The sequence below is a fragment of the Acanthochromis polyacanthus genome, chromosome 16 (assembly GCF_021347895.1).
Source record: "Acanthochromis polyacanthus isolate Apoly-LR-REF ecotype Palm Island chromosome 16, KAUST_Apoly_ChrSc, whole genome shotgun sequence".
Classification (NCBI taxonomy): Eukaryota; Metazoa; Chordata; class Actinopteri; family Pomacentridae; genus Acanthochromis; species Acanthochromis polyacanthus.
This window is the reverse complement of record NC_067128.1, coordinates 38,105,621-38,132,596: the sequence shown is the minus strand read 5'-3', so window position 1 is coordinate 38,132,596 and position 26,976 is coordinate 38,105,621. Positions and strand designations below refer to the sequence as shown.

At 42.0% G+C, this 26,976-nt stretch overlaps 1 long non-coding RNA gene across 1 annotated transcript; it reads left to right on the top strand.

Annotated features, from left to right (window-relative positions):
• The first annotated feature begins 8,827 nt into the window (after positions 1-8,827).
• LOC127530369 (uncharacterized) lies at positions 8,828-13,366 on the top strand. Its single transcript, XR_007936982.1, has 2 exons — positions 8,828-12,343; positions 12,576-13,366. It is a non-coding gene; the product is annotated as an uncharacterized LOC127530369 (long non-coding RNA).
• The last annotated feature ends 13,610 nt before the right edge of the window (positions 13,367-26,976 follow it).

The window sequence follows — 26,976 nt, the reverse complement described above, 5'->3', positions numbered from 1 at the left end:
TCAATACAATAAAATGAGGTCTGACAACACACACACACACACACACACACACACACACACACACACACACACACAACACACAACACACACACACACACACGGCAGCAGAGCCTCAGTTCTCCAGAACTGGACGCAACCGACATCAGCTGCTTTATTCAGACAATACAAACTGACCTTAACCTGAAAATTAATCTTTAATCTTTGTTTTAAGAAAAGCACAATGTACATGAATCAACATTGCAACAATGGAAATGCACTCCAGTTAGTAGAATCCTACTAACCCTACTAATCCCACTAACCCTACTAACCCTATTAACTCTAGCCTAACCTTACTAACTCTAGTAACCCCACTAAATTACTAACCCTACTAAAGCTAACCCTACTAAGTCCACTAACCCTACTGACCCCACTAACCTTACTAATCTTAATAACCCTACTAACCTTAACCCAACCAACCCTACTAACTCCACTAACCCGAACCCCAACTGTCCAAAACAGCAAAAAGTTTTTATTAGCTGGATTTCAAATTTAAAAAAAAAAAGTTATTTCCAAATAATACTCTTGAATGAACACCTGTCTGAACAGCTACTGTCTGAACAAAACTTTGAAAAAGTCAAAAACTATTTCACAAAATAATTCAATTGGACTTCTGCTACTAAGTAATAATAAAATAATAATGAATAAATCATTAAAGATAAAACCTGTTTGTTGAACAGAATTCCATTCAAAGTTGTCTGAACTTAAAGAAATACAACTTTTATCATGAATCTGATGAATGTTTCTTTTCTTTGAGGTTTGCATTATTTGGCAAACAGCTGGTTCCCTTTCGTCTTCCTCTAGTCTGTTTATTAGAACGCATGCAGCCCACAGCGCCACCTTCTGACCGCAGCAGGACGGATTTATTCTACAAGACCATGAAGAGTTCATTTTAGTTCAACAGCTTTATGGAAACACTGAATGTTCAGACTGATGTCAGTTTCAGCTTCACTCCTTCCATCGGTTCTTCAGGGTTCATTAATTCTGGTTTGTTTTCCGTTATCGTCGTCATCGTATCTCTGGGTCTGGATAACTTTTTATTCTTCTTTCTGCACAGACTCAGAGAAATGAGGAAAACCAGCTTGTAAACACTGTTCAGCTGCTCAGATCATCGTCCTGCAGAACCTTCAGCTTTACAAGAAGAACTTTAGGTTTCAGTCTGCAAGGAAACAGAAATCAGCGATCTGGACCGGATATTATGGAACTGTATTATGAAGAAGGAAATATTTGTCCGTCAGTTTGTTTTAATGTTTGACTTTATAAAACTCAGCAGCTCAGTGAGTCAGTGGACCATCAGGAAGACATTTAGTTTGTTAGAAATGATCCAAAAAGACAATGGCCATGGTTACATGAAGTCTTTTAATTCAGAATTATTAATTTGGAATTAAAGTTTTGTGCTTTGAGTTTACATGGAAACATTAATTACGAATTAAGGTTTAAATGGGGCTGCACAGTGCCGTAGTGGTTAGCACTTTCACATTACAGCAAGAAGATCCCTGGTTCAAATCCCGGCCTGGGATCTTTCTGCATGGAGTTTGCATGTTCTCCCTGTGCATGCGTGGGTTTTCTCCGGGTACTCCGGCTTCCTCCCACAGTCCAAAAACATGCTGAGGTTAATTGGTTACTCTAAATTGTCCGTAGGTGTGAATGTGAGTGTGATTGTGTGTCTGTATATGTAGCCCTGTGACAGACTGGTGACCTGTCCAGGGTGTCCCCTGCCTTCACCGAGTCAGCTGGGATAGACTCCAGCACCCCCCATGACCCTAGTGAGGATAAAGCGGTGTATAGAGGATGGATGGATGGATGGATGGATGGATGGATGGGTTTACATGTACCGCACGCTGGGGCATTGGAAAGGATTCTGATTGAATAGGGAGTGGACGTGACGTATCCCTGTTTACTGGAAGAAAACAAACTCCATTTGCCGCGGCATTTCTTTTCCTCAACAACACGGAGGAACAACTAATAAGCACGGTTTTCACTTTGCTTTTTATTGTTATTTTGAAACAGCAACTGGACAGTGGTGTACTACTTCTGTTTAAGTTGCAAGAAAGTGCTCGGGTCAGTGAAGTGGCAGAACGTGTACATGAGGAGCCAAGCATGAACAGAATGACCGGAATTTACTAAAGCGGAATTAACTGTGTACATGAACAGAACGTACACAGGAATTAGTTTATTCGGAATTAACTTTTTTTTAATCGAAATATTTTCATTGTTTTCAAATGAGGGTATATGTACATTTGTAAAGGGGAAAAAAGTATTGGCTCACAAAATCTTCTTATAAATAAAAATAAACATAAAATACAGATATAATGTGTGAGTCACAATAAAAGACATGTATATATGTACCTTAGTTTATATAAAAAATTACAAAACTAAGAAAAGAAAAAAAAGAAAAAGGAAAAAAACAACCCCTTTCCACCCATCCCACCACTGCTCAACTGTATGTTAACTCCAGTACAACAGTACAAAGATTGCACTATACAGTTTTAAGTGGATCACAGAGCTGGAAATGCCTGCATGAATGGACCCCAAATATCCTCAAAAGCACCAGGAGTTTGTGTCAGTGAGCATCTTATTTTTTCTAACTTTAAACAAGACATAACATCTTGCATCCACTGTGCATGAGAAGGAGGGGAGCCATCTTTCCACTTTAATAGAGTTGCTCGGCGTGCCAGTAACAAAGCAAAGGCAAGGGAATTTTTTTATGTAGCATTGAGACGTACTGGGTTTTCAATCACCCCAAAGAGGGCAGCTATTGGATTTGGTTCCAATCTAATGTTAAACATCTGGGAAAGGGTGTTACAGATAGCTCCCCAATAATTATTTAAGTGTGGACAAGACCAGAACATGTGGCTCAAGGAAGCTTCTGTTAGGTTACATGTGATACACAGAGGACTGACCTCAGGGTACACAGAAGACAGCTTGGCCTTGGAAATGTGTGCCCGGTGTATTATTTTAAACTGAATTAATTGATGGCGAGCACAGAAGGAAGATGAGTGAACGAGTCTAAGCGCACTAGTCCAGACATCTTCTGTTATGGTGACACCCAGATCCTCTTCCCAAGCTCTTTGGAATTTGTTTGTGTTTAGGCTTTTAAGTTCTAACATAATGTTATGCAGTTTAGAAATTAGGCCTTTGGATGGCTTTAATGACAGAATATTATCAAGTGTTGTTGTTTGTAAGGAGGCAGGAGAGTCAGGTAATTGTGACACAAGAAAATGTTGAATCTGAAGAAAGCAAAAGAAATCAGAATTTAGAAGTTTAAATTTCTCCTTCAATTCTGAGAAAGATAATATGGAGCCTTCTTTGAGTAAGTGTTTAAAACGTGTGATACCCTCCCGATGCCATCTCTGAAAACCTGCATCCATGATGGAAGGTTTAAAAAGATGGTTTAGGATAGGATTCCAGGTAGAAAAGCAGCTTAGGCCAAACTGTTTTCTAAATTGTCCCCAGATTTTCAGAGAATGTTTAACCACAGGATTATCGAATACACTAGCAGAAGGTAAAGGTAAGGAAGAGCCGATACAAGCCAGAGGAAAAAGGCTGTTTGAAGAAAGCTCCAACATAACCCAGTCAGGGCGTTCTGACTGTTCGTAGTAAAAAGACCAGTTAACTAAACATCTCAAATGGACAGCCCAGTAATAAAAACGGAGATTTGGGAAGGCAAGGCCCCCAGCAAATTTCGGCTTTTGGAGATGTGTTTTGTTTAAATGTGGACGCTTGCCTCTCCACAGATAGGAAGTTATGATTGAGTCCAGCTGTTGGAAGAAATGAATTGGAATAAAGACTGGCAATGTTTGAAAGAGATACAAGAGTTTCGGGAGAATGACCATTTTGACAGAATTCACATGACCTACTAAAGACATTGATAAGGGCGACCATTGTGACGTCAGTTTTTTGGTCTGGTCTAAAAGAACAGCAAAGTTTTCTTTAAACAGGTCCTTATACCTCTTGGTGACTGTAACTCCAAGACATGACAATTTACAATGTTCAACCTTAAAATTTAGGTGAGAAAAATCCAAAGACTTCGCTTTTTCATTTATTGGAAAAAGTTCACTCTTGCTAACATTTATTTTATAACCTGAGAGTATACCAAATTGATTTAAAATAGTTAAAGTAGCAGGAAGGGATTTAGATGGGTCGGAAACATAGAGCAGAAGGTCATCCGTGTAGAGAGAGACCCTGTGTTCCACACCCCCTCTCCAAATACCAGACAGACTACTCGAAGTACGAAGGGCAATAGCAAGAGGTTCTATAGCTAAATTGAAGAGCATAGGACTTAGGGGACACCCTTGACGGGTCCCACGATGTAAATTAAAAGGCACTGACCGTTGGGAGTTGGTACGGATCATGGCAGTGGGGTGAGAGTAGAACAATTTGATCCACAAGCAAAAGGAGGGTCCAAAACCAAATTTGTTAAGCACAGCAAATAGGTATGGCCATTCAACACGGTCAAATGCTTTCTCTGCGTCGATGGACAGAACACATTCTGGCCTATCCTCCCGAGGAGTGTAGAGGATGTCGAAGAGTCGCCTAACATTGAAATATGATTGCCTATTTTTAATAAATCCAGTTTGGTCTTTTGATATAATGGAAGGGAGAAAGTTTTCCAGTCTGCGAGCCAGCACTTTTGCCAGAATCTTTGCATCCGTGTTTAGTAGGGATATAGGCCTATAAGAGGCACAGTTGGTTGGGTCTTTATCTTTCTTAGCAAGAAGAGTAATGCATGCCTCAGTAAAGGATTGCGGCAGTCGGCCCAATTTGCAGGATTCTGAAAAAACAGAGCAAAGTAACGGTGAAAGACTCTGGGAAAATTTCTTTAAAAATTCTGAGGGAAAGCCATCGAGGCCAGGACACTTGTTTGATTTCACTGACATTATGGCCTCAGCAATTTCAGAAGGGGAAATTGGCTCCTCTAGCCTTTTAGCAGAGTCAATAGAAAGCTTTGGAATATTAAGGTTATCAAGGAAGCTATAAAGTTGTGTATAGAATTCTTTTAAGGCCATATTGATTTTTTGGGGGGTCAGTTGTAGTCTCACCATTACTCAGTTGTATCCTCAGAATAGCCTGTTTTGACCTAAAACCTTTAAGGTGATTGGCTAACAGTTTATTAGACTTGTCTCCATGGGTATAGAATCTGGTTTTATTTCGTAAAAGCAGCTGTTCAACACGATAAGATGTGAGCAAATCAAACCTGGCCTTCAGCTCGACTCTCTTTTTATATACACACGTGGACAAAATTGTTGGTACCCCTCAGTTAAAGAAGGAAAAACCCACAATTCTCACTGAAATCACTTGAAACTCACAAAAGTAACAATAAATAAAAATTTATTGAAAATTAAATAATCAAAAACAGCCATTACTTTTGAATTGTTGATTAACATAATTATTTAAAAAAACAAACTGATGAAACAGGCCTGGACAAAAATGATGGTACCTCTATAAAAGATTGAAAACTATTTGACCAGAGTGACATGATTAACTCAGGTGTGTCATTTAATTGACATCACAGGTGTTTCCAAACTCATAATCAGTCAGTCTGCCTATTTAAAGGGAGACAAGTAGTCACCCTGCTGTTTGGTGAAAAGGTGTGTACCACACTGAACATGGACAACAGAAAGCGAAGGAGAGAATTGTCCCAGGACATCCGAAAAAAAATGATAGACAAACATCTTAAAGGTAAAGGCTATAAGACCATCTCTAAACAGCTTGAAGTTCCTGTGACAACAGTGGCTCATATTATTCAGAAGTTCAAGACCCACGGGACAGTAGCCAACCTCCCTGGACGTGGCCGCAAGAGGAAAATTGATGACAAATTGAAGAGACGGATCGTTGGAATTGTATCCAAAGAGCCCAGAGCAACCTCCAAAGAAATTAAAGGTGAACTCCAAGGCCAAGGTACATCAGTGTCAGATCGCACCATTCGTCGTTGTTTGAGCCAAAGTGGACTTCATGGGAGACGACCAAGGAGGACACCACTGCTGAAAAAAACTCATAAAAAAGCCAGACTGGAATTTGCAAAAATGCATGTTGACAAGCCACAAAGCTTCTGGGAGAATGTCCTTTGGACAGATGAGACCAAACTGGAGCTTTTTGGTAAGGCACATCAACTCTATGTTCATAGACTGAAAAACCAAGCATACGAAGAAAAGAACACTGTCCCTACGGTGAAACATGGAGGAGGCTCAGTAATGTTTTGGGGCTGCTTTGCTGCATCTGGCACAGGGTGTCTTGAAAGTGTGCAAGGTACGATGAAATCTGAAGACTATCAAGGCATTCTGGAGAGAAATGTGCTGCCTAGTGTCAGAAAGCTTGGTCTCAGTCGCAGGTCATGGGTCTTCCAACAGGACAACGATCCAAAACACACAGCCAAAAACACCCAAGAATGGCTGAGAGAAAAGCGTTGGACTATTCTAAAGTGGCCTTCTATGAGCCCAGATCTGAATCCCATTGAACATATGTGGAAGGAGCTGAAACATGCCATTTGGAGAAGACACCCATCAAACCTGAGACAACTGGAGCTGTTTGCTCATGAGGAGTGGGCCAAAATACCTGTTGACAGCTGCAGAACGCTCATTGACAAATACAGAAATCGTTTAATTGCAGTGATTGCCTCAAAAGGTTGTGCAACAAAATATTAAGTTATGGGTACCATCATTTTTGTCCAGCCCTATTTCATTAGTTTGTTTTTTAAATAATTATGTTAATCAACAATTCAAAAGTGATGGCTGATTTTGATTATTTAATTTTCAATAAATTTTTATTGTTACTTTTGTGAGTTTCAAGTGATTTCAGTGAGAATTGTGGGTTTTTCCTTCTTTAACTGAGGGCTACCAACAATTTTGTCCACGTGTGTAAATCAGATGATTTATTCTGAGCATATTGTTTGTCTAATTGTCCTATTTCCTGGATTAGATTGTTTGTTCTTGAACTGATTTGAGTTTCATTCGGACAGTATAAGCAATGATCTGTCCACGAAGGAAACCTTTGAGTGTATCCCATAGGGTAAGGTAAGAGATATCTGGATTCACATTAGTATCAATAAAAAAAGCTATCTCATTCTCAATAAATTTAACAAACGCTACGTCCGACAGCAAAGTTGAATTCAAACGCCATTGCCTACACTCAGGAGGGCCAGGAAATGAAAGGGAGAGCGATAAAGGCGCGTGATCAGATATAACGATTGGTTGATATTCACAAGTAGCAGCAAAAGGTAGAAGTTGGTTATGAAGGAAAAAATAGTCAAGTACGTGTGGTGCACTGGCGAGAAAAAGGAAAACTCATTAACATTTGGATGCAAAAAGCGCCAAATATCACATATACCGAACTCATTAAGAAAGCCATTGATTATACTAGCAGACCTATTTGCTGTGCTGGGGCTGTTTGAGGACCTGTCCATCAATGGATCCAAGCAACAGTTAAGGTCACCCCCCAATATGAGATGGTAGATATTCAAGTCAGGTAGGAATGAAAACAATCGATTGAAAAAACTGGCATCATCAACATTTGGGGCGTACACATTAACCAGGACCACAAGCATATTATATAGGTTCCCTGAGAAAATTACATATCGACCATATTTGTCTGATATTACGTCCTGTGGTTCAAATTGAATAGATCTGGATTTGGCTTGAAATGAAGAATTGAAACACTGTCCAGAACAATTCAGCAGTCGACTTGAATCGGAGTTACGAATGTGTGTTTCTTGTAGAAAAGCAATTTTGGCTTCAAGATATTTGAGGTGAGAGAATACTTTTTTACGTTTAAGAGGATGATTCAATCCTTTCACATTCCAGCTCACAAAATTAAGACTAGTCATTATTCTACATAGGTAAAATGAATGTGTTTAAGGTTAATTAATGTGATAGTGGGACTGGAGCAAATAGAGTGTCCAGCACTTTTTCTAAAAAAGCTGCATGTAGCAGTGGTGCCCCCCACCCTCCCAAACCAGGATAGCTGCAACTAAGTAAAAATGAAAAATAAAAATAAATAAAAAGCAGCAAGCTCTGAGAAAAGAAGCAACTCCTCAGACTCGTCTTCCAGGCGCAACATAAAGTCACCAAACAAAGTACAGAGCTCCAGCATAATTTTAGTAAGTAGCAATAGTAACCCCTTATTTACAGTATTGACCCTGTAGGCTGGGGAATTAGCTATAGGAGACCAGCAAACAATATTGTCCCAACAAAAGTCCGAATTGCTAATGCAATGAGCCATTTGGCTTATTTATGTCTCAGATATTCAATAAAATGAAAACTAAAATAGTCATAACTGATGCGCAGAGTCAGCTTTAAGGCTGGTCACGACCTGTGAGCAATTTGAGAGTCAAAAAAGTTAAAAAAAAAAACAACAAAAAAAAAAAACAGTTTATATCACCAGTAATATCGTTGACATCCAGAGTGAGGTCGCAGACACATTAGCGGCTGTCAGTTTGTTCGTTCACTCAGTTCGTTAACTTTTTACTTCAGAATTAAGTGTTTACAAGGAGATTTTAAAGTGGAATTAACTCCAATTCCAAAATAAAGAGGAATTACCGGACTCATGTAAACATGCTGACTTATTGCTCCAAGACACCAAAAATCAGTGGACGATAACCTCACCATCGCCCAAACCGAACCAAAACGGTCCAAAAATAACAACTCATCTGAAATCACTCACAAATGATTTGAACAATTTTCAAAAGGAGTCAGAATGAGTTTTTATTGGAGAAGAGCAGGTGAGGGACGTTCGTTTTCTAACGTTCTGAGGAGAAACTTTTTCTACAACAATAAATGAATTAAACACGTGAACATTGGAAGATTTCTGACTCAGGGCCTTTTAAAGGATGTTTTTTATTTCTACATGTGATCTTTGTTGCTTTTCTTTGTTCCTGTGTTTTATGTCGTAGTTTTTGTCTTAAAGCTGATGGATGTTCAGACATTTATTCAGAGTTTTCACTCTAAAAGGTTAAAGCAGCTGATTTATTCCTTGTCTCTCCGGCCTGTGAAAGTTCCTCTGAGCGTTGAAGGAATCAAACGGAGCTGCAGGAGGTTTCTGTCGCTGAGCACAAAATTACCCACTGGATCTGTTTGGTTTTGTGAGAGGCTTAATTAACATTCCCTGAGTGTTTACAGTCAATTACTCAACACAGTGGCTTTCTGTGGGAGCTACTCATTACGACGCTGTCACAGAGAGAACAAATCCTCCTCTAAGGAAGGAATCCCCACAGAAACGAGCTTCACCAGAAAACAGTCATTTCAGAAGTTAAGTGCTTTTCTCTGAAACGTCCACTGATCCTCGAAAATCATCTGAGAAAGCGACCCGCAGAGTGTTTGTGGTTCGGTGGATTCCAGAGAGCGTTTAAAGCTGTAAACATCCAGCAGAGCTAGCAGGCTAACGGCCGACAACACACCAGAGATGTTCTGATAGGAAGAGCAGCTGCCGCAACTCATGAAACCTCCACCAGCAAACACCACGAGCTGCTGGAACATCTAATTACACCTCCAGATCCTGACCAGCTCCTGACCTGCTGCTCCTCCTCAGCCCACCGCAGAAACAGTCGCATGAAGAAGGATCTGCATCGGGACATTAACATTCCTGCTGGTTACTGAGGAGAACGTAGAGCAGATGGAAGCTCTTAGAACCCATCAGACAAAAGGACAAACTAAAGGCAGAACACAGGAAACAATCCAGCAGAACAAAGAACAAGCTGGACGTCTACTGAAGTCATCATTTATAGGTCAGAGGAGTTGGAATCATCTCAGTCCAGGTTCCACATCCAGACCAGTCTGATGTCCAGTAAAACCAGTAAAACCACAGCATGATAACCTCTAAATAACCACAACTCCTAATGGTTCCTTCGTTTTAGTGCAGAAATGTTCACATTTAAGGAATTATCTTTTTACTAAACATCATGAACAACCTGAACTTTATGAAGAAAATAAGTTCAGTTTCACCAGCATTCATCCTCAGTTTATCATTTCCACATCACAACTTCCAGATCACAGAGTGTCTACAAAGGAACACAACATTTAGTCATCTGGACCTGAACCATGGAGGATTTTACTTTAAAAACTAAAAAACACAACAAAAACATGACAAAAAAATTACAAAGATGAGACACAAAATGACGAAAAATGAGACACTAAACACGAAGCAACAAAACCGAGAAATAATTTGATCAACAACTTACAAAGCAAGAAACAATGGACAAAAACAAGACAAAAACGACAAAAAAAGAAACAAATCGAGAAAAAAATAGACCGAAAACAACTGTACACAAAATAACAAAGTGAAACACAAAATGACAAAAAAAGAAACAAATCGAGAAAAAAATGGACTGAAAACAACTGTACACAAAATAACAAAGTGAAACACAAAATGACAAAAAAAACCCCGACAAAAATCAGTCAAAAAAACAACATAAACAGACAAAATATTACAAAAATGAGACATATGAACAATCCAGTATTTTACTTCATGATCCAAACAACTTGTCATGGTCTAGAAATGATTTTAAATTTATAGTTTTACTAATTTACAATCTGCAGTTAATGTCTTCTCTGGAATTTTTACACTTTGAGGGCCGGATTGGACCCTCTGGAGGACCACTTTTGGCCCACGGGCCTCATGTTGGACCCTCTGGAGGACCACTTTTGGACCACGGGCCTCATGTTGGACCCTCTGGAGGACCACTTTTGGACCACGGGCCTCATGGTGGACCCTCTGGAGGACCGCTTTTGGACCACGGGCCTCATGGTGGACCCTCTGGAGGACCGCTTTTGGACCACGGGCCTCATGTTGGACCCTCTGGAGGACCACTTTTGGACCACGGGCCTCATGGTGGACCCTCTGGAGGACCACTTTTGGACCACGGGCCTCATGGTGGACACCCTGCTATAGTTGATCAGAACCAAAACCGATCTAAATCATCATAACAGAACACTTCGGTGATATTTATGGAACCCTGTTTACTTGTTGGTTCCTGGAGAAACTTTGATCACTAATAAAAAGGTTCCCAGAAATGAATACTCCACAGAGTTCATACAAAATTACATATTAACAGGTTCTGAGTTTAACCTAAACCCCACTGGGTGGTTCTCTGAAGGACTGTCCACTACTACAGAAGGTTCTCAAGGAACCATCTTGAACTCCAAAAGTTCTTCAACAGTGGAACCCTGGAAGGTTATTCTAGGTTCCTCTATTTGTCAGAGTGATTTGTCTCTGGTTAGACGTCATTAAGTAGAACAGAAGTCTTTGTCATGGTACCTACTTCTGCTACACTCCCACAATGCTCTCTGCTTTAACCTCCTCTGGTCTCACAATTAAACAGGAAGAGGCTCCACCTGGTGGAACAAACAGGAACTGAAGCTGGTTTACATTTACTGACATGGAGAGAAAACAGGTTTACTGCAGTACATCCTACCATCTAGTCCTACATTTACCCTCTAACGCTAACCACTAATCTCCCACCCACAGAGCAGAACAGGAGAAGATGATGCTGAAGGTCTGATGAACACCAGAAGAACCAGGAACTCCCAGTAGGTGGTACTAAGTGGTCCAGCTGGAGCTGCTGGGGATGCTAGGCTAATGCTAACACTGAGAGACTAGCTGTTAGCTCTTAGCTTGTGGCTAACACCAGTTAGACTAACTTCAGCTCTCTGTTCTGACCAGCAAACAGAAAAAAACTGAACCAGTAGCAGAAACATCGACACAAAGCAGAACATTAGCCGCAGTGGCTAATGCTATGCTAACGGCTAAGCTAGCAGACAACCACAGATTAACAGGCTCTGGAAAACAAATATTTTTGTAGCCCTGTCCAAAAAGCAATCTACAATGCATTAAAAAAATAAAAGTGTTAAAATTCTATGTTAGTGGTTGTAAATAGTGAAAATTCATAGTATTAATTAAAAGTGGTAAAAAAAAAAAAAAAAAAGCTCACTGAAATCTATACATATAGTTTTTCAAATACAAGGTTTTGTACTAATAGTGGATAGAGGATTTATGTTCTTTAAAATGTGTTATTTAGAAAAACGTTTATTTCACTCATTGTATGTGTAATCAGTTGTACAATCTAACTTTTATGTCATGTGTATGTCAATCAGTATGTTTCTTTATGTTCATTGGAGCTGTCATGAGGTAAAACCCAATTAGAGTTAAGAAGGGGCGGGACAAGCGCAGGTCAAGGTATTGCGAGGTTTTTGCGAACAGACGCTTCTGTCCAGTGAAGGGAGAGACGAGCTGCAACAGAAGAGTGTGACGCTGAGATCAAATTATTCCAGGTTGACTACCCGTGGACCAGGGTATAATTTTGAAGCTGAAGCGAGAAGTAAATGAGCTTGGGTTTATTTTCATGCTGTAACTAAACGTGGTAGCATCCTGACATGATGTGCTGCATAGTTAGCGGCCTGCTAATTAGCCTAGCCTGTCATGAAAACGTGACTCGATATCGCGCTGTTATCGTGCTGGTTTTATAATGGTTTTAAGCGACACGGACTTTTGTTAATTCGCCATGAAGTAGCATTGTGTGTTGTCGCTTAATTAGTCTGTTGTGCTCCAAGGAGACTGTCGGTGTGGGAGAGGAGGAAGTCGAAGAGGTTTTCCTTGGCCTTCCATGCGGACGGACTGCTGTTTTTCTTCCGGTCATTCCTGTGACGTGGTGTATCAGCTCGACTGCCAATGTCATCACCATCATCATCACCAATGCGCCTGTGACTATCCTGCTCGTTATTCGTTGGGACTCGTGAGTACAGTATGAACAGAACTTGCACGTGCATTTATTTTTGCTCCATTTGAGTGAAGCGGCCATTCGTTCTCGGCCTCAACGTACCCGAGCACCGACTCAGGCCTGCAACGTTTTTTTTTTAAATCTTTGAGTTAAAAGGAGTGTGTGTAGATTTGCATTGAGCATGTTGATACGTGTGATTTTTCTGTGAACTGAAATCCACGTTTTATTATTAGTCTGGTTTAAATGGTAAAAAACGTCTTGGTATAAAAAAGGAAGTTGAAAGATCTTAAAATTTAGGTTTAAGGTAATAATAAGGTGAATTTGTTTGTGTTTAAAATTATAAAGTAGAAAAAGGTGTTAAATCTTTGAAACCCAAAGTAAATAGTGTTTTGGTGTAAATTAAAGAAACGTAAAGGTTTTGTTTATTTTCTGAACTCAAAGGTTTAATAGAGGGTGTAAAGACTGAAGCAATTTATTCGTTTTAATCACTGTGGTTTAAAATATTTTGTTTACAGTTTTAATTTCATTTTCTAAGAAAGATTTAAAGATTTGCCTAAATTTATTTTTTTTTCTTTTCACTAATTGTATAAATAAAATACCTAATACAGGATCATTGAATTTAAAGTTCAGCTGTGTGGTGTCCTTAATACGTTAAACGTTATACTTTATTCAAAACTGAAGTTCTAAAATGAACTCAGGCCCCGTCTCAGTGAACCGCCCACTTTAGTCAGATTTTCATTTAGATTCCTGAGACAAGGGTTACATTTAAAATCTGGCCCTCAGTGGGAAATAAACAGAAGAACAGCAGGAGAGAAACTGGTATTGATCTCTAGCAATCAATTAGTCAATCAGTGGACTGATCGAATATGAAACTCCTGTTACTGTTTATTGTATATATTTAGTTATAATTATTACTAATGTGGTCATCTAGTGGTGATTGACTGATTCCTGGTCTTAATAAATTAAATTTAATCATGTCAGTTTCAGTTATTAGTCACTGGTGTTTCATGGTCACCAATAATCAATAATCTGATCAACCCTCTGATTGATCCTTGATGAAGCCTTTTGGGAACATCTGGAATCTGTAGATCAGCAGATGTTTGGGTTGTTTGTGAATAAACTAAAATATTTAATGACATCAGGTCTTTGAGCTGCAAGGCAGCCATGTTTGTAGTCCTTTTGCTGTCAGGTCAAAGCTGATCCTGGACCACTTTAAACTGAATGAATCCTACAGTGAGCTCTAAATGTTCTGCTCAGGTCTGAGGTGGGAGTTTAACATTCTGTATACGTTATTCTCTGTGTTCTGAATCAGTTTGTGGGCTGATGTTGAGGACAGAGTTGTGTTTGAACAATTCTGCTGATGTTTCATGACTTGTTTTATGTCCTGAACTCTGTTTTTTACGAGGATAACATGAGGCTATTGTCACCGCTGATATTTCCTAAATGAGATCAGCGATCCTCTGAAATCACCTCATGCTCTTAGCGCTGAGCCTGAACTGGAACCAGAGGGACATTCTCCGTGGGATTTGCTGCTCTGATTGGATTAACACCTCAACACATGCTGCCAATTAACAGGGAGCTAAATTGGGGGCAATTAGATTCACTCAAAAATAGAAACACTAATGGTGTGAAACAGAACCGTGATTCCTTTAACTAGTCCCATGAAGTTCTTGCTTCATTTATGGATGCAGGTTTAGCCACATTACACGTGTTCTGCCAGTTTGGAATGTGACTGCCAAACCTGTAAATCTCAATTTATTTGCCTCCTTCTAATCATTGCAGCAGAGAATGGAACATTTGTGCAACTAAAATAAATGGAATGTACTGAGCTGTTACCTCACAGACCCACAAACCTCATCAGCAGCAGGAGAAACCAACGCTGAGTCACACTGAAGATACAACGATCTGGTTCATTAACACCGAGTCACTGCCCTGAAGACATTCAGAGATCTGATCCATTAACGCTGAGTCACTAAATCACACGTCTAGGTTGGAAAAAGATGACATGTTAGGTTTCAAAAGGTAAAGACAGACGTACATCAGTCCAGTCCGGATGGAACCGACCTCCAAAGACGAGTCGGTTCCATTAAAACCTGAAGAACAGACGAACACCAGGCTACTGAATTATAAGTATGATGACTGGTTAATGACTGATGAGACCAGAACTTTCAGAGAGTCTCAGGTTGAACTGCAGGCAGTGTTTCCTGAGAGGAAAACCAATAAATAAATGAAACAGAGAACAGAACAGAGGAACAGGTTGTTGGAGTTCAATCCAGTATGGCGGAACGTCTTTCTACAGATGAGCAGAACAGAGAGGAAAAGTCTGGAGATGGAAAAGCATCTACAGGATGAGGAGATGGTAGGAGCTTCAGGAGAAACCAGCTCTCGATTTCTATAAACATCTTCCAGAACCTCTAGCTGGTTTCTTCTGGAGCTTCTACCATCTCCAGGAGCTGGATGACTGAGAACCTCCACAGAAGTCTGAGGACACAACATTAGTTCAGAGTTGAACATCTGTGGAGACATGGTGGAGATGATGCTTCCTGGTTTTACGTCTTTATACAGTAAAGTATTCGTTCTTTTCTCTGGTTTCCATCATTCTGAGTCCTACTGCCAGAAGACATCTCCATTGTTCTCTCTATTTGATGTTCTTCTGGTTCCACAGAGCTGCAGGACTTTAGAAATGTTCTGGGTTCAGAGGGTTGAAGTTCCTGCATTCGACCACTTCAGGGTGAAACTCATTTATCTGCACCAACAGCTTCATTATCTCCTTGGGTTCCTCTCAGCAGAGAACAGAGGATTCATTATGTTTTAACGGTTTATAGCCTCAATAACTCAATGAGCTTCATTAGAAGTCAAAGGCCTCCCAGAGGAACCACTATTGTCCATCTGAGGCCCTGCAGCATCTCCTGCTGCTTCACCAGGCTGCAGATACAGCAGCAGGTTCTACAAAGAACATTCTCTCAACGTTAAAGTTACTGCTCCGTCTACAGGCGCAGACCAGGAGGAACCTGGACCCCTGAAGAAACCTCAGTGGGAACAGAACCTGAGGCTAAAAGTGCTTTAAAGTTCTCCTGCAGAACCACCAACAGAACTCCAGGTGGAATATGTTCTCAGCTGTAATGTGTTCTTAGATTTTACATGTTCTCACCTTTAACATGTTCTCAGTTTAACGTGTTCTCAGCTCTAGCATGTTCTCAGCTTTAACTTTAACATGTTATCAGCAGGAACATGTTCTCAGATTTAATATTTTCTCATCTCTAACATGTTCTCAGCTGACAGAAAGTTCAGGAACATGAGAGAAAGCTAAATGATCCACTAACAGCTCAGGTATCTTCAGCTGTAAATACCAGAACCAGGAGAGAAGATGTTCTGCTGGTCTCAGGTTAACTGGACCAGTGGACTAAAAAAAACAGTGAAGGATCTAACTGGTTTCATGTCGTCTCCATCTGCTCCATTCGGACCTCATCCCACAGATCCTCTGATGAGATCCCTGGTTCTCTGTAGTTCCCTTTGGTTCTCTCTGGTTCCCTCTGGTTCATCCTGCTTCCCTGTGGTTTCCTGTAATTCTCTCTGGTTCCCTGTGGTTCCCTGTGGTTCTTGCTGGTTCATCCTGCTTCCCTGTGGTTTCCTGTAATTCTCTCTGGTTCCCTGTGGTTCTTGCTGGTTCGTCCTGCTTCCCTGTGGTTTCCTCTAATTTTTGCTGGTTCCCTCTGGTTCTCCTCCTGACCCAGAGAGACAGTGGAATGTTTGTTCTTCCATGTGGTTTCATTCTTTCTCAAGCACAATTGAAGACAGATGCAGGAAGACGTTCTGTAACATTTACACTCTGCGTCCTTCAGACTTCACCGATGTTCTGTCAAATAGATCATCTAAGCATCTAGAAATGTTCTGAGGATCAAACACCTGGAGCTGAAGCTTTGAGGACAAACTGGAGAAAAATCACATCAAGCTTTATGGATCCCCTCTCTGCTGGAGTTCCACCACGTCAACAAAATGTTACAGAAGTTGTCTCACAGTCTACCTCAGAGGACAACCAGAGGACGGACAACCAGAGGACAGACAACAGACAACCAGAGGACAGACAACCAATCAGAGACAACCAGAGGAGAGACAACCAGAGGACAGATAATCAGAGACAACCAGAGGAGAGACAACCAGAGGAAGGAACATTCAGAGGACCAGGACAGACTGATGGACTGAGGAACACATTGATCATCTGATTTTCTGATCAAACCCAAGTTTTTCAGTCACAACATTACAACCTGCAGCGTGTCACTCTGGTGCTGCTCTCTGATTGGTCCACAGTCCTCTGAAGGTGACGGTGGACCTCCAGGTGACATTGGACCTCCAGGTGAGCTCCATCCAGTCCTCTGCTGCATCATTCAGCTCTTTTAGATCATTTCCAAATCTCCAGGAAGCAACTCTGTGTTGGTTTGTAGAAGAACTTCCAGACAGAGGCTAGAATGTGGGAATGTGTTTTACTGCTGCAGGTTCTGAACATAAAGTCTTCTGTGGTGAGATCATCCATTTTCAGTTTTGGGGGATTGAAATACAGAACAGTTAATATAAAGAGGCATTCCGATTGAGTTACACTCAATCAAAGGTTGTTTGAAAGTGCCGTAAAAGTCCTGCTTTGGCAGTCTTGGGTCCTGAGGAGAAGAACGGCCGCCTCCAGACCTGATTTCTTCATTAGCGCTGAGGGCAGCAGTAGTTAGATCTTTCAGGTAATGAGAGAACAACACCTATAAAAGCAAAGTCCAAGTTCTCCATCCAACGGAAAAACTAGAATGCTTCCAACAACATCCAAGATCCAGATAACAGACACCAAGGAGGGGGAAACACACACACAGAACTACATACTCGCATAACCAACTACTCACTCAGGTACACAACTACAAACACAACTATACACAGATGCACAACTACACAATAAACTCAAATACAGAATCAAATTCAGTCTCCATCTGTAGATCTGTATTTTCCAGATGTACCCTGAATGCCTCACTAGTTTCCATATTTTAGAATCCAAAATAAAAAGGAGGACTGTCAGAGCAACATTAGAACGTCTTTAGAGAACTTGGAGAATGTTACTGGAACTTCTGTGTTTTGAGAACTTTTGAGAACTAGTTTTCCAGGATTCAGTATAAAAGTTTAATGTGTATGACATATGGGGGCGTGGCCAGTGTGACTGACGTGTCTGGTCTGGAGGCACTGATTGGTGCAGTGGTACAGGTACAGGTGAGCAGGTTATCAGTCAGTCTTGCCCCTCTCTGGACCCGCTCTCTCTGGACTCGTTCTCTCCATTGACCTGCCCTCATTGGACCTGCTCCTCTCTTCCAGATCTGGACCAAACCATTGGATACCAGCCTGGAGGCGTCATCACAGCAATCAGAGACCGCTGGTGACATCACGGCGGCCATATTTGTTTAGTCTGCAGTCAGAGTGAAATCCGACAGGAAGTGATGCGCTGTGGGCAGATCAGCAGGTCAACTCTACAGGAAGTACAGGACAGACTCACCTGTCAACAGGTAGGTTTACCTTTCAGTGTCAAGAAGATGGAGCTCATTTAACCTGCTGGATCACCACGGTAATGGATCACCACGGTAACAGATGCTGCACACTGTTGGGATTTATCTCCGGTAAATGTAATTAATACTGATATCTGTGAAACTTTAATTTGGTTTTGTTGAACCCGCTAACAGACAGGAAGTCTGATTTTGAACCCGCTAACAGGCAGGAAGTTTGACTTTAATGAACACGCTAACAGGCAGGAAGTTTGACTTTAATGAACACGCTAACAGGCAGGAAGTTTGACTTCAGTCTTGCTAACGTCCTGGTTTTGGTTTGAAGGTGGACCAGTAGAAACTAAACGAGGTTCTTATGAGATTCTAGCGAGGTTCAAATCAGAACAACATGCAGCAAGCTTGAAGCTCCTCCTCCTTCTTCAGTCCAGAGTCTGACAGCAGCTTTAGCTCCACCCACAGCTCTGATTGGCTGCTCAGGAGTCCCACGACGGCCCCAATTGGACCGTTTGGTTCTTCAAAGAGGAACCTCTGTCCGGTGTGGAGGCCAGACGGCAGCAGTAATCTGCTCTGAGCTGAAGAATGTCCTCATTACTGCCATTTCTACAGCGCCGCTGACGTCTTTTGATGTCACGTTAGAATCTGATCCAATTAGCCGACAGCTGTCAGCATCACTCAGCCTCCGAGTCCAACAGAGACCGTTCTGACCGTCCCTCAGAGGAGCCTCAAGTACAGCTTCATGGACTCCACCAGCATCTACAGGAATAAGAGAACCATCAGATCACATCTAGAACCTCACAAACAGAACCTTCTACACACAGAGAGGTTCTGTACAGACTAATGAAGGTCAGCAGGAAGTAATGCCGAGTACATGGAATAAAGATGACCGTAAATCTTCACCCTGAACCAAACATTCAGAACAAATCCACAGTTCTGTTGTCATCAATAAGCTGCAGGTTGTAAAATCTGATCTAAACCACTGAAAACTACGATTAATGTTTTATTTCTGCTCTTTCTTGAAGCTCCTGTTTTGAAAAACAAAAAAGTTTGATAAAAAATATTATTGAAAACTTCCTAAACTGTAGCAGAACCAGTTCCCCTGATCAATATTAGATATTAGTGATCAATATTAACTATTAATCATCAAAAATAATTATCAGTGATCAGAATGTGAAGCAGAAGAGCAGCCAGCTCAATTTGGTTGGTTCTGAAATGAATCATTGGCACCACCTGGTGGACAACAGAAGCCCCGTTTCAAAGATCATTAATCCTCTGAACATCTTCTGGAGGTTTTTTCTTCTATGTGGTTCTAAAGTCATGCACCTCTGAGGAACCAGAACATCATGAAGAACCAGAGAGAACTCAGAAACATAGGTCTAACCTGAAAAAACAATCACGATAAAATGATTTTTTTCAAGTTAGACAACATATGGAGTCAAAGAGAAAAAATATCCTACTTTGTTCAACAAAAATGTAAAAACCAGGAACCATCATGTCTCCTCAGAAGTTAAACTCTGAACTAATGTCTCCTCAGACTTCTGTGGAGGTTCTGATGATGGTAGGAGGTTCTGGAAGATGTCTCTAGAAACATCTTCCAAAACCTCCAGTCAGTTTCTCCTGAAGCTCCCACCATCTCCTCATCCTGTAGATGTTTTTCCATCTTCATGTTTACAGACTTTTTCTCTCTACTCTGTTCATCATCAGTAGAAGATGTTCCACCATGCTGGATGGATCTCCAACAACTAGAACACGTTCCACCATGCTGGATGGACCTCCAACAACTTGCTCCTCTGTTCTCTGGTTCTGCTGCATTTATTTTAGTCTCTCTGAGGAAACACTGCCTGCAGTTCAACCTGAAACTCTCTGGATGTTTACCTGTTCTGTGGCTCTAAAGATCATTTTATCATCAGAATCTGCTGCAAACTTTTATTTTTCAATAAATTCTGAACAGAATCTACAGAATAAATGTGATTTTGATGGCATGAATGTAGCACTTGCAATGGAAATACAGTATGCTACTATTAGGATGACCAACGGTTAGGCCAAGGGAAGGTTCAACTCTGGGAGCTGTTTGAGATTAATGAACACAAGACACAAAGGAAGGTACTGGTAATATATTAAAAATAATCAACAGAAAATTCTTGAATGTATCAAGACAAAACAATGATAAAAATAATAATACAAAGCAGAAAATCGGAAAACAGAAAAAAAAAAAAAAAATCAAACGTTCACCTGTCCAATCAATTAAAATCACAAAAAGCAGCCAAACAAGTCCAAACAAGTCTGAACAAATCCTATCAAATCACTGGGGAAGGGATGAATCTTTTCGGAATGTTCCAGTTCTTTCAAGGGTAGCTCGCAATCGATTCAAATCATTCATGTAAGCCTAACCTGTTCAGCAGACAGGCTGCTGCTGCAGCATCACCATAATCAGCACTATCATCACCATCACCATCATCATCATAATCAGCATCATCATCATCAGCACCATCATCACCGTCAGCACCATCATCACCGTCAGCACCATCATCACCGTCAGCACCATAATCAGCACCAGCACCATCATCACCGTCAGCACCATCATCAGCAGCAGCACCATCATCATCATCATCATCACCAGCACCATCATCATCAGCAGCACCATCATCATCATCAGCATCATCACCACCAGCACCATCATCACCATCATCATCATAATCAGCACCAGCACCATCATCACCGTCAGCACCATCATCATCAGCAGCACCATCATCATCACCAGCACCATCATCATCGTCAGCACCATCATCATCGTCAGCATCATCATAATCAGCATCACCAGCACCATCGTCATCACCATCATCATCGTCAGCACCATCATCACCAGTAGCACCATCATCACCAGCAGCACCATCACCAGCACCATCATCACCAGCAGCACCATCATCATCATCAGCATCATCATAATCAGCACCAGCACCATCATCACCGTCAGCACCATCATCATCAGCAGCACCATCGTCACCAGCAGCACCATCATCACCAGCAGCACCATCATCACCAGCAGCACCATCATCGTCAGCACCATCAGCATCATCATAATCAGCATCACCAGCACCATCGTCATCACCATCATCATCGTCAGCACCATCATCACCAGTAGCACCATCATCACCGTCAGCATCATCATTGTCAGCATCATCACCAGCACCATCATCACCAGTAGCACCATCATCACCAGCAGCACCATCATCATCATCATCAGCATCATCACCGTCAGCACCAGCAGCACCATCATCACCAGCAGCACCATCATCATCATCATCATCAGCATCATCACCGTCAGCACCAGCAGCACCATCATCACCAGCAGCACCATCATCACCAGCAGCACCATCATCATCACCAGCACCATCATCACCGTCAGCATCATCATTGTCAGCATCATCACCAGCACCATCATCACCAGCACCATCATCATCAGCACCATCATCATCAGCACCATCATCACCGTCAGCACCATCATCATCATCAGCATCATCATAATCAGCACCAGCACCATCATCACCGTCAGCACCATCATCACCAGCACCATCATCATCGTCAGCACCATCAGCATCATCATAATCAGCATCACCAGCACCATCGTCATCACCATCATCATCGTCAGCACCATCAGCATCATCATAATCAGCATCATCATCACCAGCACCATCATCATCACCATCATCACCGTCAGCACCATCATCACCGTCAGCACCATCATCATCACCAGCACCATCATCATCACCAGCACCATCATCACCAGCAGCACCATCATCACCGTCAGCACCATCATCACCAGCAGCACCATCATCATCACCAGCACCATCATCACCAGCAGCACCATCATCACCAGCAGCACCATCATCACCGTCAGCACCATCATCACCAGCAGCACCATCATCACCAGCAGCACCATCATCACCAGCAGCACCATCATCATCACCAGCACCATCATCACCAGCAGCACCATCATCACCGTCAGCACCATCATCACCAGCAGCACCATCATCACCAGCAGCACCATCATCACCGTCAGCACCATCATCACCGTCAGCACCATCATCACCAGCAGCACCATCATCATCACCAGCACCATCATCACCGTCAGCACCATCACCACCAGTAGCACCATCATCACCAGCAGCACCATCATCACCACCAGCACCATCATCACCAGCAGCACCATCATCACCAGCAGCATCATCACCAGCAGCACCATCATCACCAGCAGCACCATCATCACCAGCAGCACCATCATCATCACCAGCAGCACCATCATCACCGTCAGCACCATCATCACCAGCAGCACCATCATCACCAGCAGCACCATCATCACCAGCAGCACCATCATCACCACCAGCACCATCATCACCGTCAGCACCATCATCACCGTCAGCACCATCATCACCAGCAGCACCATCATCATCACCAGCACCATCATCACCGTCAGCACCATCACCACCAGTAGCACCATCATCACCAGCAGCACCATCATCACCACCAGCACCATCATCACCGTCAGCACCATCATCACCGTCAGCACCATCATCACCAGCAGCACCATCATCATCACCAGCACCATCATCACCGTCAGCACCATCACCACCAGCAGCACCATCATCACCAGCAGCACCATCATCATCACCAGCACCATCATCACCGTCAGCACCATCATCATCAGCAGCACCATCATCATCACCAGCACCATCATCATCGTCAGCACCATCATCATCGTCAGCATCATCATAATCAGCATCACCAGCACCATCGTCATCACCATCATCATCGTCAGCACCATCATCACCGTCAGCACCATCATCACCAGTAGCACCATCATCACCAGCAGCACCATCATCACCAGCAGCACCATCATCATCACCAGCACCATCATCACCAGCAGCACCATCATCACCAGCAGCACCATCATCACCAGCAGCACCATCATCACCGTCAGCACCATCATCACCAGCAGCACCATCATCATCACCAGCACCATCATCACCGTCAGCACCATCACCACCAGTAGCACCATCATCACCAGCAGCACCATCACCACCAGTAGCACCATCATCACCAGCAGCACCATCATCACCAGCAGCACCATCATCATCACCAGCACCATCATCACCGTCAGCACCATCACCACCAGTAGCACCATCATCACCAGCAGCACCATCATCACCAGCAGCACCATCATCACCAGCAGCACCATCATCACCAGCAGCACCATCATCATCACCAGCAGCATCATCACCGTCAGCATCATCACCAGCACCATCATCACCAGCAGCACCATCATAACCATCAGAGTCACTCCAGGCTGGAGGTTTTCTATCAGGCATGGAAGGACAGTCTGACATCTTATCAGTCTGAGGTGTCTGCTGCAAAGGCTGCATATTATTCCAATTTAATTATGGAAAACAAGCACAATTTACACGGTTTCTAAACTCACTCAAGACCACCAAGTTATTAGCAGCTCTGATCTGTCTGCCCATGATTTTCTGTTGTATTTTAATGACAAGGTAGAGGATATTAGAACTAAAATTCCTCAGTCTGTAACTGACAATGTTGAAGGCTTGGTTACTTTTCCTGTCTATGGTGGCGTTGGTTTCCTGAATTTTGAGCCTGTTTCTTTAGAAAGCCTCACGAAGGTTGTCATGGCAGCTCGGTGTACAACCTGCTCTCTTGATCGTCTGCCAGCGTGGGTTATTAAAGACGTTTGGTCCACATTAGGCCCGTATGTGTTATATATCCTCAATATATTGCTTTCCACTCGAGTTTTCCCAGCTTGTTTTAAATCTGCAATTGTTAAACCCTTATTGAAGAAACCTGGCCTGGGATGCTGACTCCCTTACTAATTATAGGCCCGTGTCAAACCTGTCTTTTTTGTCAAAAGTTTTTGAGAAAGTGTTTTCAACTCAGCTATTGAAATATTTGTCATTAAATAATCTTTTTGAGCCTCTTCAGTCAGCTTTTAGGGCAAATCATTCCACAGAAACAGCGCTGACTAAAGTGGTGAATGATTTGCTTCTAGCTGCTGACTCAAAGGCATCATCTGTTCTGTTGTTGTTGGATCTCAGCTCAGCTTTTGATACGGTGGTTCACTGCATCTTACTGGACAGACTGGAGAATTATTTCGGCATCTCAGGCCAGGTGCTGAAATGGTTGAGGTCTTACCTGTCAGAGAGATCTCACAGTGTTTTCTTTAACAACGTGCTCTCTGAGTCCTGTGCTGTTAGGCATGGAGTACCGCAGGGGTCAGTACTAGGACCCCTGTTTCCTCTTTATCTGACACCTTTGGGTCAAATTTTGCGCTCCTTTGGGATTTATTTTCATTGCTATGCAGATGACCTACAACTATACATGTCCTTGGTCCCTCAAAGTGTTTTTGACACTGATAAACTCCAGGCCTGTCTCTCAGCTGTTAGGAGCTGGCTATCAACGAATTTCCTGCTCCTGAATTCGGCCAAGACTGAAATGATGGTGATTGGACCTGAAAGTGTCAATCCTCTGCTTGATGACTTTACTCTGTCTTTGGATGACTGTGCTATCATTGTAAAGACAGAGTTAAGAATCTTGATGTACTCTTTGATAAAACCCTCTCATTTAAATTCCATATTAAAGAGGTGACCAGATTGGCCTTTTTCCACCTCAGAAATATCTCTAAAATCAGACCAAGTCTGTCATTTGAGGATGCTGAGGTCCTAATTCATGCTTTTGTTTCCTCACGGTTGGACTATTGCGATGTCCTTTTATCAGGCCTGCCAATGAAGAGCCTTCATGGTCTGCAGATGGTTCAGAACCAGCAGCTCGCATTCTGACCAGAACAAGTAAATATGAGTATATTACTCCAGTGCTGGTCTCTCTGCATTGGCTACCAGTTCATGTTAGAGCAGACTTTAAGGTGCTGCTACTAACCTATAAAACTGTTCATGGAATTGCCCCGTCTTATTTATCCAGCCCGCTCTATGTCTCCGCTTGAGTTCTCCGTTCTCAGGGGACTGGACTTCTGAACATCCTGAAGGTCTGTAAAAAGACGGTGGGGGAACGGGCTTTTTCTTTCCGGGCGTCTACCTGCTGAAATCAGGCAGGCATCATCCATTAATGTATTTAAAACTAAGCTGAAGACCCGCTTGTTTTCTCTTACAGATGAATCCTAAATGGTTTGTTTTACTGATGTCTTTTTTATTGTCATATTTTTTATTGTTTTATTTTTATCGTTTTTATTTATCTGTTTTATTTCTGTGTACAGCACTTTGACGGAAAGCGCTTTATAAATAAAATTATTATTATCACCATCGTCATCATCGTCACCACCACCACCTTCATCATCATCAGTCACTCATCACATTTTTCATTAATTGCTCACCAATGTTCAGCAAAATGTTTGGTTCAGGTTGGTGACATTCAGAAATGCGAAAGCATGGTTCCAGTGGTGAAGGCCTGTTGACATTAGCATGAGCATTAGCATGATACCAGACAGCTTTCAACTTGTTTCACATGAATTTAACTCACTTTCTTTGATGCTGTCTTTTCCTAAATTCCAGGCTTGTGAAAAAAGAATGGGTTTCCAGATCTCAGTGGTGTGGGGTGATCCTGCTGTCCAAGTGACTGTTGTGTGACTGAATGAAGCTGATGTGCTTCAAACAAAGGAACAGGGTGGATTCCAAGTGGGAGAGAGACTGCTGGTGATTGGTTCAGGTGTTGTGAGTGACAGTGAGGAGGTCCAGTGCTATGGCAGGGGCTGATTGTGACTGGCAGGTGTCTGTTCATGTTGGGCTTCCAGATGAACAACAATGAACTATTCCAGAGTAAGCACTACATGAAGTTTAGACTTGTGTATTTAGATTTGTTCATGGATCGTCACAAAACTTAAAAATTCCACAATTCATCATTTAGTCATTCCTTTAAAGAAACAAACCTGCAGACTTTAAAACTTTTAAACTTTAATGTTTCCACCTGCAGTCTTTGTATTCGGATGATTATTAAAACCGATTCTACTTCAACCACAAACTGATCATCATCAAACCGAGCTAAAGTTCAAACATTTATTTATATTAATAATTAATTAACAGTCAGGAAATATTAGAAGCTGCTGAGTTTCAGCAAACAAGCAGCAACATGAGATATTACACTTTATTTAAAGCAGTGAACCAGGACTGGCTTCTGGTAGCTTCTGTTTACGTGTGTTAGCTTCTGGTAGCATCTCTTAGCTTCTGGTAGCATCTCTTAGCTTCTGTTAGCATCTGTTAGCTTCTGTTAGCTTCTCTCCTGCTCTCTGTGCTCATTAAACTACATCTTAATCCAGCTGAACTCCAGTAAAGCTGCTCTTATTTCCAGATGTTTCTGTCATCAGGCAGCAAAACGAGGATGAAACAGACCACATGCTAACATGCTGGCATGCTAACCAGCAGTAGCTTCATTTAAGCACTGATTTTATATCGTCTCAGCAGTTTAAACACAAACACAGATTTACTGGAAAATGATCCTCAGGGAGAACATTTGAAGATAGAAAGTCTGATTATTCAGTGCAGTAAAACTGATTACTGAACATTTACCATAAAAACTCATTAATCTGCTGAAAACCTTCACTCAGTCTGATAAATAAACCAACAGGAAGTTCTTCAGCATCTGAAGAGCATGGAGCAATGGTTCTGCAGAGATGTTTGGTTCTTGGTTTAATGA